Source organism: Palaemon carinicauda, chromosome 38 (assembly GCF_036898095.1).
Source record: "Palaemon carinicauda isolate YSFRI2023 chromosome 38, ASM3689809v2, whole genome shotgun sequence".
Taxonomy (NCBI): Eukaryota; Metazoa; Arthropoda; class Malacostraca; order Decapoda; family Palaemonidae; genus Palaemon; species Palaemon carinicauda.
This window is the reverse complement of record NC_090762.1, coordinates 68939710-68954397: the sequence shown is the minus strand read 5'-3', so window position 1 is coordinate 68954397 and position 14688 is coordinate 68939710. Positions and strand designations below refer to the sequence as shown.

The 14688-nt window shown below is 47.7% G+C and overlaps 1 protein-coding gene across 1 annotated transcript in view; it reads right to left on the bottom strand.

The window, feature by feature from the left end:
* Positions 1-14446, bottom strand: part of LOC137630232 (BTB/POZ domain-containing protein 9) — a 155385-nt gene extending 140939 nt beyond the window's left edge. Inside the window, exon 1 of the mRNA XM_068361690.1 lies at positions 14347-14446. The gene's annotated coding sequence lies outside the window, so the exon portion shown is untranslated. The remainder of the gene's footprint in view (positions 1-14346) is intronic.
* Between the last annotated feature and the right edge of the window lie 242 nt (positions 14447-14688).

The window sequence follows — 14688 nt, the reverse complement described above, 5'->3', positions numbered from 1 at the left end:
AATACTATACTGAATACCGTAGTTGAATCCTCCTCCTCCTTCGAGTATTCATGTGCCCGACCGAGCATGAAACCAGAGCGATACCCTGATGAAGAGGAGGATATGGCAGCTTGAAGTTTGGACTCGCCTTTGGAGGCCGAAGTGCTCCTAGATCTTGTGCCCTCAGAGGCTAAAGAAGCACTAGGTACTTAACCTCTATCCAATATATAATTGGAAAAATTTCCTTGTCAGTGCAGAGCTAATGTTCAAGAACACTTACTATCTGTCCACGAGATGAGGAAAGGAGCGGTCGAGAAAAAGTAGCAAGTACATGTGCCAATGGACACTTACTACCCAAGACTTGACCCTGTGCTCTGTTTTTCAAAAGCATGATAGGCATCTCCCTAATCGTGGAAGCAGGAGAGGGCGAATGCTGACATCATCATCATCTGCCTTCCATCTTTGGGCCTCCCCTTTTCCTGACCTGACCAGGTTGGGTGACTTGAAATAACTATACATGAACAGAATCCAGAGAAGACTAAGCAGGTTTAAAGGGTGCTCATGAATGGCAGAGACAAGGGAAAGTAACAATGCCCTAGAGACTGACCAGTTATACATATGATTAGTGCCCAAGCTCCTCCCTGCCCAAGTTAGGACCAGGGAGGGCCCGCAATGGCTACTGATGACCAAGCAGGTAGACCTATAGGCTCCCCCAAAACAACCCCCGAAGTTGCAAACACAACAAGAAACTGTCAAGCTTGAACAGGTCTCAAACCCGAGTCCAGCTGAATGCCAGCCAAGGACATTTCCAATAGGCCACCACAACTCTAATCCTGACCAGACTTGGAAAAGTTGTAGACAGACTTCTTAACCCTGATAGTGTCAGCGTAGTCGCAGACACCTTTGAAGAGCCAGAGCCCTTGAAAGACTGTGCGATGGATCAGGGAGTCCTGCAAAGCAGTAGGAGAGATGTGGCTACCCTAAACAACAGGATCATAGTGTCAGTGATACATCTGTACCGATTTGTTTCGAGAGTTGAGAAACCAAAACTAACTTCTTCAAAACCCAGTTAGTATGACAAAATTTTAAGATACTGTAATTTGTATTTTTCCTAACTATACAAACCCGAGTCCTTTCTTATAGGAAATGGATACCAGCAAAGATTGGAATAAGGCAGTTAAGTCTTTAAATGAGGTAACAATTGTACCCCCTGTGGCTTACTATAACCTAAATTGGATTGCAACTAGGACTTACATTGGAGGCTGGAAAGTTTAAGTAAAGGTCTCATGTTTGTATAGTTAGGAAAAATACAAATTATCTTAAAAATTTGTCATTTGTTCCAACAAATACAAACCATCCTCCTTTACTATAGGAGACTCATCCGTAGGTGGGAGGAAGTCCCCGTTCCAACTAGCTGGAAACATTACCTGGGAACTCAAGACTCGGGCATTTGTGATGCTACAAGAGTCAGGGTTCTTTACACCAAGTGAACCTGAAGAAAAAGCGTGGGAATCACGGCCTGTGCCTCGTAGGGTTGTTTTTGTGCTGAAAATCTTTGCTTTGTAGTTTGGCAAAGAAAATTATGCATCTGCTAAATTGCGTTGCATGCCTAGTAAATTACACTCCCCTCATAAGGAGTGTGAGGTAAAGACTCCTCCGTACTTGAGCACATAATAGCCGCAAGCTGAACGGGGAATACCTGCACGGAAATAAAGTTCAACTAGCACAGTTTCAAAGCTGTAACCCAAAAGAGGTTAAGATCGAAAGTAAGAGAAGGGGCCAATCAGACTATCCTTTTGTCTCAGACACATACATCACCCTTGCATTAATCCAATGCTAATGAACCTTTCAAAGGAGCCTGGGTAGCTATTCCATTTGCTGTGCAGCTACAACAGGACCCTAAGTAGAAAGCTATGGATTGCATTCCGCAAGAATAGGACAGTTAATGATGACTGACTTTTTTTCTGCCCGTAAAACCTGCCACACAGAGATTCTAGAAGTGTGGAAAGGGCCTATTCAGCTAAGTTAGAATGTTCTTGATCTGAATCCTTACGAGAAATCAATCGTAGCTCTGAACGCTAAGTAGTGAATCAGTCCAATTATTACTTCTTGCCAGTTCGAGGTCAGACCGCAGAGAACTAGGATATGTGTGGTGATAGATCCTGGTTTCTGACACTCGAGATCTGGTGTGCAGGAGGACGAGATTTGTCTTCATCTCCAAATTGGGTATTTAAGCAATGAAGCTGTTGGTAGGACTCTTCCGCTACTACCAGCGCCAAACAGGATGCAACTCCGAGGTTGAGGCTCTTGCATGTTGATAACCAAAAAAAGTTTCTTCTAACAGGAACGGCGAGTCCCAGAAGTATCCTTGGCAATAGTTTCTCTTCTCCAAGAAAAATGCTCTGACTTTGGTATGGCTAGGTTGGAAGCACAATTGCTGATGTCACCTTACGTATTGAAGTCTAGGTTCCCCGGGGCAGTGATAGCCTCCCCTCACCGGCCGTGGTCAGGAACTCCTCGCATGTGGTCCTTGTCTGATGAAAACCTTTACATGGCTGGCTCTGAACTTTGCCTCTCCTTGCCAAAAAGGACATAAGCTGAATAGACACCCGTGAGATGTCTCTCTACTAATGTCTGAGACTGCAGGAGCATCCCTGGTCTAAGCTTGGGGCAAAACTAAGAGGTGTCAGACCTCCACTTTGCAGCATGTGGGAATAGTCACATTTGCCACGAGAAGCCTAAGAATCTTCCTCTAAAATAAAGTGGATTTTACTGATCCATGTAACCTGACTGTAAGGCAATGTGATCATGAAAGGGTGCCAGCCACTCGGACTACATGTTAAGAGCCAAAGAGGGAGTGGGCATCTTGAGTGTCTTGCTGAGATCTAAGTGACTCTAGCCTTGTCGAGTCTTCACCTCAGAGGCACCATGGAGACAAAAGAAAAAGATGTGGGGATTTAAAAGCTGATGGATGGAGTTCCTGAACGTCGAACTGACTCCAACATAGGTGTAATTGAAAAGTAGCTGATGACCGTTGAGACAACACTTCTGGATTGAGGAATAATACAGAGCTTTACCAATCACTAGAAGACCTACAGTGTCAACACGAACCTCCAGATGGTCGGGGCGCCATAGTTGAGCGTGTGATAAGGAGGCAAGAGCAGCTTTGTGCTCAGACAATCGGCAACAAATTTTTGCTCCTAAGGTTACACCAGCAGAGTTGGCCATTGAGCCCTGTTCACTGTCTCTTATAGACACTGGTTTTATCTGGCCTTCTTCCCGACCTGCAGGGAATTTCATAGAACTTCTAGACCTGCAACGACTTAGAGGACCTACTGACTAGGCGGCGCCCTTCAGGAGGTCCTCCTCTGGAGTGTTACTCCTTGTAGCATGCTCTCAAGGATTCTCATCAACTTTGTCCTGATTCTTCCTCTTCCGAGGAGGATCCCTGACACCTCTGGCATCCTTCATCCTAAGCTTCAGGAAACTTCTAGATCTGCTCAGTGTGTGCTCACAAGGTTGTCTGTCATGTATACAGCACAAAAATGAAGTATGCCTCGATTGTAAAGGTAAAGAATACCAGGGGCTCGAGGGCGAGGACTGTCCAGAAGGCTGCCTGCGACAAATCAAAGAAGAATGTCAGGACTGCGCAGGAGACGAATATCTGGATCACGATGATGAGGAGCTCCTGAAGAGTGAAGAATGGCTAAATCCTGAAGGGGAGCGTCTACCCCAACTACTACAGGGGATTTTTGTAAGCAACCCTTCAGGCACAGCGAGGACATCTTTAGGGATGTTCGGAAGCACTTGCGCAAGGAGCGAAGCAAGGTAGCAGGGCGTTTGACTGACGATCCCCGAGATGGAGAAGACAAGGCAGGCTCATGAGAGGAAGGCGAGAAAAAGCATCAACAAGAAGGCACCCAGAGTCTGAAGAATCATCAGAGGGTGCAGGTTTGGCAGCAGTAGGTCTTTAAGTCCTGAAAACAAAGGTCTGGCTGAAGAGACAGCCGGAGAAGGCCTGCGAGAAGAAGTGATCTCCCTCCAGAGGGAGAGATCACGCCTGTGACAGTGACAAGGCCTTGCGCGAAGGGCAGGATCTGAAGAAGAACTGCAGGGTTCCCTTGATGATGACCTTAATGGAAGACGAGCGGCAACTGAAGGCAACCTGTTGCGGGGGAGAGACTTCGAAGGGGCAAGCCTTACAGAGAGATCTACAGAGGCGTTAGCTGCAGCAAGGGAAGCCCATGAGGAGGAGGAACCCCTGACATATCTGCTTATGGGTGACATTTCACTTCCAGGAACTGGTTTGGTCTATCCTCCAACGGGAGCCATCAGTACCCAGGGAAGGCCACAGCAAGTGAAGGGTGTCAGCTCTCTGAAAGGGATGCACCGCCGATTTGCTACAGGAAATACGGGTCTCCCAGCCCCTGGGCCTGACCAAGTGTTAAATGGCCATTAGGGAAGAGTCCCAGGAGAAGAACAAGCTGGTTGAGATTTCTTAGACTTCGAGGAAGACTCCAAAGGCAAAGATTTCTTTTTGGACTTCTTCTTCCTCCTGCCAAACACAACCTGTAAAGATTAATCTCAAAACTGCTCATATATGTGCCACAAGCCTTAGTCGGCACACCTGGACATGTCCGCATGATGATATACATGCTCACAAGCAAGCTGCAATAAAATAAAAATACTTAATGTTAATATCAAAAATTTTAAGTAATTTTTATTTTTCCTAACATACTTACCGAGAACTACTTTCTTAGAAGTTACCTGTAATCTCCTCTCTACCGACCAGAGTTTTGTGTAGTATACCCTATACCCGTTTTCTATGGAGGGCTAACCCGGGAGTGAGAGAACGTGCCCCGAGGGTAGCCTTTGAGCTAGGTCGAGGTCCGCTTGGGTCCCGTGAGTCGGTAAGTTCCTCGGATGTTGCAAAAAGTCCCTGCAAGGGCAGAAAGGCACTCGGGGAAGGTAGGGAGGGCCATTACCCGAAAGTAGTTCTCGGTAAGTATGTTAGGAAAAATAAAAATTACTTAAAATTTTTTATTTGTTCCAACACAAATACTTACCTCGAACTACTTTCTTAGGAGACTTACACTTTAGGAGGTGGGAGTGACTTCCTGACCTTCAGACCCAGCAAGCGGACGGCAAGAAGCCTAGATATGAACTAGGTTCTAAAAAAAAAAAAAAAAAAAAAAACTGGGAAAACGGACGGTAGGGTAAACTACACAAAGAGCTCACGTTAGTGTCTAAGTACTCACCCTTTGAAAAATTCTTCTGATGCTGAGTCCAGTAACAAAGTTGCAGAGACGTGTTCTTCAATGGTTACATAAGTGTGGTTATCTCCGATAAGGATAGGAAACGGGGATTAGGGTGAAAAGGAACGAACCTGTGTCTCCTGGTTTTGCTATCCACGATTGTGCCTGGGGCTTCACCGTTAAATCACTTGGAGCGCGGAGATGACTGTCCCAATGGAGAACCCGTCTAAGGACCTTCTTGAGTAATCCTTGAGGTAATGGGCAGTAAAGGTCGACTGGTTCGACCAGGTGCCCGCTCGAAGGATCTGGCCCACTGCCATGTTCTTCTCAAAGGCTAAGGAAGTGCTCAGACCTCTGATGTCATGGGGCTTGGGAGTACCTGGCAAGGCTAGTCCCTCCTCCTTGTAGGCCCTGGCAATAACTTGTCTCAACCAAAAGGATATGGTATTCATCGATACCTGCTTCTTTGTAACACCTGTGGAGACGAAAAGGCTCTTGATGCCTGGCCGGAGATGTGCAGTCCTCTCAAGGTATTTTCTAATGGCACGGACAGGGCATAACCTCAAATCCTCAGGATTCCCAGTCCTAGGAATAGCTGGCAAAGAGAACCCCTCGAATTTAGGATCCCAGACTGCTGGGTTCTGGGTTTTCGCCACGAACGAAGGGACGAACTTGAAAGAGATCTCTTTCCACCACTTCGAATGAGAGACGTCATAAGACAGCCCATGGATCTCACCTACCCTTTTCGCAGAGGCCAAGGCCAACAAAAAGACTGTCTTGTGAGTGAGATCCCTGTCTACAATATCCTTCATTGGTTCGAACGGGGGGCTACTTAACATCTTCACGACCCTAGCTAAGTCCCACTGAGGCACCCTAACAGTTTGAGGGGGGCAGGACTGTTCAAAACTCCTGACAAGCATAGAGATGTGTCTAGAGGAGCCCAGGTCGATGCCCTTCAGAAGGAAGACTTGACCCAAGGCTGCAAGGCTGCTCGTACTCCTTTTATAGCTGGGATTGACATCCCTATCTCGTCCCTGAGATATACTAGAAAGTCTGCGATATCTGGGACCGAGGCTTTGAGGGGTTTTATGGGCTTCGAAGCGCACCACTTCGTGAAAGAGGCCCACTTCGCTTGGTAGACCGCTGCCGACGACCTTCTCAGGTATCGCGACATCCTTTTAGCCATTCCTGACGAATATCCTTCCTTCTTCAGGAGGCGCTCGATAGTCTCCAGGCGTGAAGGCGTAGAGACTGTGGGTTGTCGTGGAACCTGAGAAAGTGTGGCTGTTGTAGAAGATCTGACCTGTCGGGGAGTGGCCACGGAGGATGGCTCGTCAGGTCTTTTAGGTCTGCGAACCACTCTCTCTCCGGCCACCAGGGCGCTACCAAAGTCATCCTTAAGTTCCAGGCAGCCCTTACTCTGTTGAGCACTTGCCTGATCAACATGAAGGGGGGAAAAGCGTACACGTCTAGGTTGTCCCACTTGTGCTGAAAGGCATCCTCCAAGGCTGCCTTTGGGTCTGGGACAGGAGAACAATACACGGGGAGTTGTGCGTTCAGCTTGGTTGCAAAGAGGTCCATCACCGGGGAACCCCACCGTTGAATGATGAGCCTGGCTACTTCTGGGAGGAGGGACCATTCTGTTCCTACTATCTGACCCATCCTGCTGAGACCGTCGGCTAGGACGTTCTTTTTCCCGGGGATGAACCTTGCCAATAACACTATCTGGTTCGCTTCCGCCCAATCTAGGATCTCTAGGGCGAGATCGCACAACTCCCTTGATTTTAAGCCTTCCTGCTTCTTTATGTACGCTACCACTGTGGCGTTGTCGCACATCAACGCCACAGTGTTTCCTCTTAGTAGATCGATGAAGTGCAGGCAAGCTTTCTGGACTGCCTTCAACTCTAGGACATTGATGTGTAGGCCTTTCTCCCCGTCCATCCAGGTTCCTCTCGCCGTCCCGTTGAGGAGATGAGCTCCCCATCCCTGGTTGGAGGCATCTGTGAATAGGAGCAACTCGGGAGGTTCGGTCGCGAAGGGCATCCCCTTGAGCGAGTTCGACCGGCAATGCCACCATTCCAGGGAGGGTATTGTGTTTGGCAGGACTGGAATTAATTTCTGGGGCGAGTCCAGTTGGTTCCAGAAGTTCTTCAGGTTCCATTGGACGGCCCTGAGTCCGAGTCTCCCCTGGGGAACCAGTTTCTCCAACGACACCAGATGACCTATTAGCCTTTGCCAGTCCTTCGCCCTCCTGGGTTGCCCCGACAGGAAAGGAAGAAGGATCTTCATAAGATTGCTTACCCGCTCCTCTGACGGAAAAGCTTTCACTAGTAGGGAATCCAGTGTCATCCCCAAATAGGTCATTCTGGTGGAGGGAGATAGGTTCGATTTTTCTGGGTTGATCATGATACCCAGACCCTTGCAAAACTGGAGAAGTTTTATACCCTGCTCCCTAAAGACGTCCTCCGAGGAGGAAAGAAGCAACCAATCGTCCAGGTACCGGATGAGGCGAATGCCCCGCTCGTGAGCCCACACCGAGACTGTCGTGAAGACTCTCGTGAATACCTGGGGAGCAGTCGACAACCCGAAGCAGAGGGTCTTGAATTGCAGGATCTGGGTACCCCATTTCACCCGGAGAAACTTCCGACTTGAGGGATGGACCGGGATTTGGAAGTATGCATCCTTGAGGTCTATGGTCATCATGTAGTCTTTCTCCCTCAAAGACAGCAAGACCGACTTCGGAGTGTCCATTTTGAAATCTGTCTTTCGCACAAACTTGTTGAGAGCTGACAGGTCTATCACCGGTCTCCACCCCCCCCCCCCCCCCCCCCGTCGCCTTTTATACCAGGAACAGGCGGCTGTAGAAACCTGGCCCTGGGTGAAGGATCTCCTCCATGGCGCCCTTTTCCAACATCGTGGACACCTCTTCTTGAAGAGCCGCCCTCTTCAACGGGTCCTTGGGTGCCAGCCACTCCGACAGGCTGGCCGGAATTAAAGGCGGGGGTTCCGTCAAGAACGGTAGCCTGTACCCCTCCTTCAGTACGGATAGTGTCCAGGGCTCTGCTCCGTGAGCCTTCCATGCTTGCCAATGTAGTCTGAGGCATCCCCTAACCTGAGGCTTGGGCAGGAGTAGGGGGCCTCCCACTCTACCTCCTCCTGGAGGAGCGGCCTGAACGTCCTCTCCTGGAGGCAGAATACCCTGTTCTAAACGAGGCCGACGCTGCTGGAGCTCCTCTACGGGGGGGGCTGAGGCGCTGAAGCCCACGAGGAAGAAGGGGCTTCTCTCCTTGTCAGGTTGGGCGGGGCCTGAGAAGTAGAGGGACCGTCTGAGGCTGACCTCTTGTAGGGGGGCCTCCTTACCGGTTGAGGCCTGGGAGCGTTCACTTCTTTTCTTTTAGCCACCTTTTCCATGATCTCCTCTAGCTCTTTCAAGGGGAACAAGGAGTCACCCCACACAGGAAGGCTTCTCATGGCCCTCGCCTCCCTGTCTGGGACCTTCCGGGAAAGCTTCGCCAGAATAGTGTCCCTTTTGCGAAGAACCCAATTCGCTGACAGGGCAAGGGACTGATACGTGAGGAACTTCAGGGTCTTGCCCCCGGAGATGATAAGCTCCCTCAGGAGGCTTTGCTGTTCCGGGTCCGTCAAGTCATATGTGGCTTGAACACCTACCAGTGTGGAAGCCCACCAGTCCAACCAAGAGGAGACGTGAACTAAGTCTTTCGACATCTCCTCCATCATCGCAGCCTCCGACTGCGAAAAACAAATCGGGGCTGAAGAGGCTCTGTCCTCCGTGGCACCCTGTCCCAGAATGTCGAGGGCAGGCTCCACCTTGCAGGCTCCCGGTCGTTGTCCCTCTGGCACATAAACCCTACTCTGTGTCTTGAGCCCTTGGAGCAACTTCGAAGAGCTCTGCGTTTTGGGAGCTTCGGCATTGCCTGCCACAACTCTATCGACATGAGCCCGTCCCAGGAAGAGATCTTGGGCCACAGGTAGGGCCAGGGAGGTTTTCTGTTGGACGGGTGCCTGCATCAAGCGGGTCAGGCTGGACTTCCAGTAGTCCTCATCGGTTGTAACCGGTTCTTCAATTCTATGATGCCTTCGAATCAGGCCTATAACCTTCCGATAGGCCGAGTCCTCGGTCGGGGAACCTTCTTTACCGTCAGCAGAACCTTCGGCCTGATCCCGAGGAGCCGGGTCACCGGGCACTCCCATCGGGCGCTTCGGTTCTGGAACAACAGGCACTCCCCTGCGGTGGTACCGGTCTTCCCCGGCGGAAACCTCTGCACCAGATTCGGGGGTCAGAACTGGCATCGCCGTGCCGGCGAGGACTACCGTTCGTGTATTCTCTCTGGGGGACGAGGACGCGGATCCCGTGGGCTGACCCGACGGAGGGAACCGTTCCTTAAAGTCCGAGGGCCGAACCAGCTGTGCTGATTCGGCCAGGCTGCCCGTAAGGAAGCACGGTTCCCCCCGCTGGGCGGGGTGAACCGGAAGCTTCGCGGCCTTACGCCTGCCTGAAGCGGCCTTCTCGCATTTCTCCCTGCGAGGGTCATATCTTCGTCTGGAGGATGGCCTTCGTGGCGAGAAATCCCTGGATTGCCGGTCCGGGGAACGCTGCAATTCAGACTTACGGGGAACGAAGACCCAATCACCATCGGGGGACCTACTCCTCCTGTATTTCCTCCGTGGAGAGCGGGACCGTCTCCTGCTGAACCTCGAACGGGATTTTGAGCGAGAATGCCTGCTCCTGGACCGCTCCCTCCGGCGCCGATGTCTCCTCCTGGTTTCTTCTTCTGAAGAGAAAGAAGCCCCACCATCCGAAGAGCCCGACGAAACTGTACCACCCGCACGACGGGCAGAAGCGGGGGCTACGGAGGGCTTCGCGACTTGCTGCGTACCAGAGGTAGAGGGTTGTAGGAAGGTTTCTGGAACCGCCGTCAGAGGAGCTGGAAAAGAGGGTTGACGCCCTACACTAAGGAACCAGGTATCCAGGCCCTCTTCCATCCGCATTGGGGACCTACCTGGCGTTTTAGGGAGCTTCCACCCGAAGGACTCACTTACCGTGGAGTCTAACTTACCCTGGGCGTCGCCAGCTGCCGAAGAACCTGAAACACAGGCCCACGAAGCAGGCGAAGAAACAGGAACAACATTACTACACCACAAGGGGTCGTCGGAGGAAATGTGCCCCCCAAGCACAAGGGCCGAGTCTCCAGAACCCCCCGACACAGCACTACCAGGCCCCCCACTAGCCTGAGAAGTCCCAGCAACCCCCACTTCACACACATTAGACTCCTGGGGAAGAACCCTCGGCTCTTTCCCCGCAACGGACTTACCTCGTCCCCTACTCTGGGTAGGGGAAGTCGAGACAGAAGCCCCGTCGGACCGTCCACTGGGCGACGGTAGCGGCGAAGAGATGCTAGATTTCCTGGGCGAACGTTTCGACGACTTCTTCTTAGTGCCGTAACGCACCCACTGTATCTCACTCCAACTAACACACTCAATGCACGTATCAGATGGCGAGCACATCCTGCCCCTACAGGAAGAGCAAAGGGAGTGAGGGTCTACTTCGGGCTTGGAGAGGAACGCTCCACACGACTTTCCGGCTCTAGTCCCAGGACAACGGCGGATCTGCTCCATAGCACACAACCACAAGGCACAGGAACGAAGGGAATCAAAGGGGTACACTTGGGAAGCACAAGGAAGGATAGTGAACACGCAAGAACACAAGGGATAAGCACAAAGATACCACGCGGTAACCACGCGGGACACACGAGGCGGACACAAAGGGTCGAGAGAGACGAGAGCGACGTGAGAGTATGGTATCACGTCGCGACCAGAGAACTTACTGACTCACGGGACCCAAGCGGACCTCGACCTAGCTCAAAGGCTACCCTCGGGGCACGTTCTCTCACTCCCGGGTTAGCCCTCCATAGAAAACGGGTATAGGGTATACTACACAAAACTCTGGTCGGTAGAGAAGAGATTACAGGTAACTCTTAAGAAAGTAGTTCGAGGTAAGTATTTGTGTTGGAACAAATCAAAGTTAAAACAAAGAACCAGCCAAATAATTGCAGACAGATAGAGAACAAGTTCATTCTCAAACGGCTGTAATCCAAATGAGGTTACAGTGAGCTACATGGGTGGGTCAATTGCTGGCTCCATACTGGCAGGTATATATGATCAGTCTCTAAGGCTCTGTCACTGTTCCTTGCATCTGCCATTCTTGAGAAACCTTTACACTCAAGGGCAGACTTCAAATCTTCTCGGTTGTTACACCTTGTTTAAAGTTTCAACTGCCCTATTCCAGCCTTTGCTGTTATCTATCTCCTATGAGTAGAGGATGATTTTTGTATTTATGTTGGAACAAGTGATGTTTTGATGCGTGAGGAAGAGGAAAGTCCTGGAGATGATGGTTAGAATGGTAGAGATGATGTACAAAGAAAAAAGAAGAGTAATAACAGCTGTTTGGGAAAGAGATACCCTTGAAGATAGTGGTGGATTACACCAGGGATCAGCCTTAAGCATATTTTTACTTGTGGTGGTCATGGAGGTGTTAAGTGAAGAGTTCAGAAAGGAAGACTTTTAGGAGTTGCTATATGTTATGCAGATGATTTGGTGATTACAGGCAGGGGGGGGGGGGTTTAAACTGAAAAACAGGTGGCTTTGTTCCAGGCCAGAAATGGCTAACACACAAGATACTAATTTGGAAAAATATATGAGCCATGTATTTAGCTATAAATCAAAGTAACATATATCTTTGACAATTGGTCCATTCCTCCACAATGGCTCCACCTATGTACTGTATGACCAACCACACCCAAAGACGTGGCATCTGAGTACGGTTAATACCTCCACTACCTGAAAACTTCACAGCCAAAATAACAAAAACTGAGAACAAAGGATGTTAAGGACTTTTTTAGTTTCTTGATATAAATAGTAATCTATGGTATCACTCCTTGAATCCTGATACTGTACTGTGCTTCAATGCAAAACACATTCAGCTAAAATTTACCGTTCTTTCATTAATCCTCAGTGCTATTTTGACGTCAACAAACATTTTCAAAATATAAAGTTGTTTGTTTCACATGTAAACTCATAAAACACGGCTCATATAAACTACTAGGCATCGTCTACTTTTTAAAATAGGAATAACTAGTTTGGCAAGGATATAAAACCATGATTTCTAAGAATCTTTAAAATTTTGCCAACCTAAAGCAAATTTGAAAATGCATTCAACCTAGGTAATAATTTTGGTCCTCGATTCTTGTTAAATATTGAAGATACTGGTCTACAATAGGCTTTGGATATATGAACTAAGTCCAAATCCAAGTTATCTGATACCAATATCTGTTCAACAGTAAAGTAACCTGTCTAGCATATTTCAAATTCTCAGTAAGTTATGCTTGGCTTTGCAATTGACACTTAGCTTAAATCCAGTCAGGAAGTCTACATTAGCCCAATCAATTTGAAGTAAATATCAGTGTAGCTTAGATTACTCTACTCAATACTGCCGCTAGAGAGTTATTGGGTCCTTTGACTGGCCCAACAGTACTACATTAGATCCTTCTCCCTGGTTATAGCTCATTTTCCTTCTGCCAACACATACACAGAATAGTCTGGCTTATTCTTTGCATATTGTCCTGCCCTCATACACCTGACAATACTGAGATTACCAAACAATTCTTCTTCACCCAAGGGGTTAACTACTACAATGAAATTGTTCAGTGGCTATTTTCCTCTTGGTAAGGGTAGAACAGACTCTTTAGCTATGGTAAGCAGCTCTTCTAGGAGAAGAACACTCCCAATTCAAACCATTGTTCCCCCCTCTTGGGTAGTGCCATAGCCTCTGTACCATGGTCTTTCACTATCTTGGGATAGAGTTCTCTTGCTTGAGGGTACACTCGGGCACACTATTCTATCTTATTTCTCTTCCTCTTGTTTTTTATAAAGTTTTTATAGTTTATATATTTAAGATTTATTTTAATGTTGTTACTGTTCTTAAGATATATTTTAATTGTTAATTACTTCTCTTGTTGTTTCCTCATTTCCTTTCCTCACTGGGCTATTTTCCCTGTTGGAGCTTTCAGGTTTATTGCATCCTGTTTTTCACACTAGGGTTGTGGCTTGGCAAATAATAATAATAATAATAATAAAAAATTACTAATAAAGAGACATAGGTCTTAGATTGCTTGTGTCTAATCTACCGAGGGCTAGAATAGGCTAATAGTAGAGGTTAACTAGCATTCCATATCATGTTATCAAATGAAACTAGTCTAGGGTAATTATTCATTTATTAAAAATCGAGGTGTTTTCGTCACACCAACTTTGAAACCAACCTGTAATGTTGGGGTAGTTGCTGCCAGAGCTAATACAATGTTGGGAAGAATCAAACAAACTTTCACATTTATGAATAAAACTACTTTCTTAAGGATATACCCTAGTTTGGTTGGGTCACACTTGGAATATACAGTCCAATCTTGGTCCCTACAATTTAGGAAGGATATCAAATTACTGGAAAGAGTACAAAGAAGAGCCTTCGGAATTGTGTCAGAGCAGAGAGGTTTAATGTAGGAGCAGCAACTTATTGAATTAGGTTTGACAACACTTAAAGAGAGAAGGAAATGAAGTGACCTAATTGAGGTATACAAAATTATGTATGGTCTGGACGATTTGGATCGTTCTAAATTCTTACGCTTAGAAAGTGAGAGGAGGGTTACAATTTTAGAGGTCATCACTTGATGATACATAAGCAATGTCCACTTCATACTATGAGGGAGAACTTTTGACATGCGTGTTGTAGATGACTGGAACGATTTACCCCCTTCAAGTGATAAGTAGCCAGTCTATAAGTACCTTTCAGAATTTACCGAATTCTCTTGATGTATATCTAAACCAGAGGCACCCATAAGCATAGGCTCCCTTGTTGATTATGATTTGTCTAGGTAACATTCTTTTCGTACGGCAGACGACGAACACCACCATCCCGTTGAAGTTACCAGGGAGGATGAGCTCTTCTACACTAGAAAATGAACTTGTCTTTTGCCTAACTTAACTTATACCTTCTACTTTTCTTAAAGTGCTAAGAATCATACAAAACAACTTGTTCACTTACGTTACCAAAGTCCAAAATGTGATTAGAAATAATTATGACAGTTTTCTCCAAAGACGATTACAATCTTCAACTACCTGTTGCACCTGACGGTCAAACTCGGATGTAAACAAACAACGACGGACTACGGAAGAGAGCTTTCCACCGATCATTAATATGCCTAGATTCGCCCACAAACTCAAAATTTCAAATGAATTATCAAGAGCTGTAGATGGAAATCACACTGTTTCGTGCTAAGTCAATTGTAAATCCTATCAAAATAATCTATGGTGGGTTTCTAAAAGGATATCTATAGTAAAATAAAAAAAAAATATCTCTTGTAATTTATTACGCTCTCCATAGAAT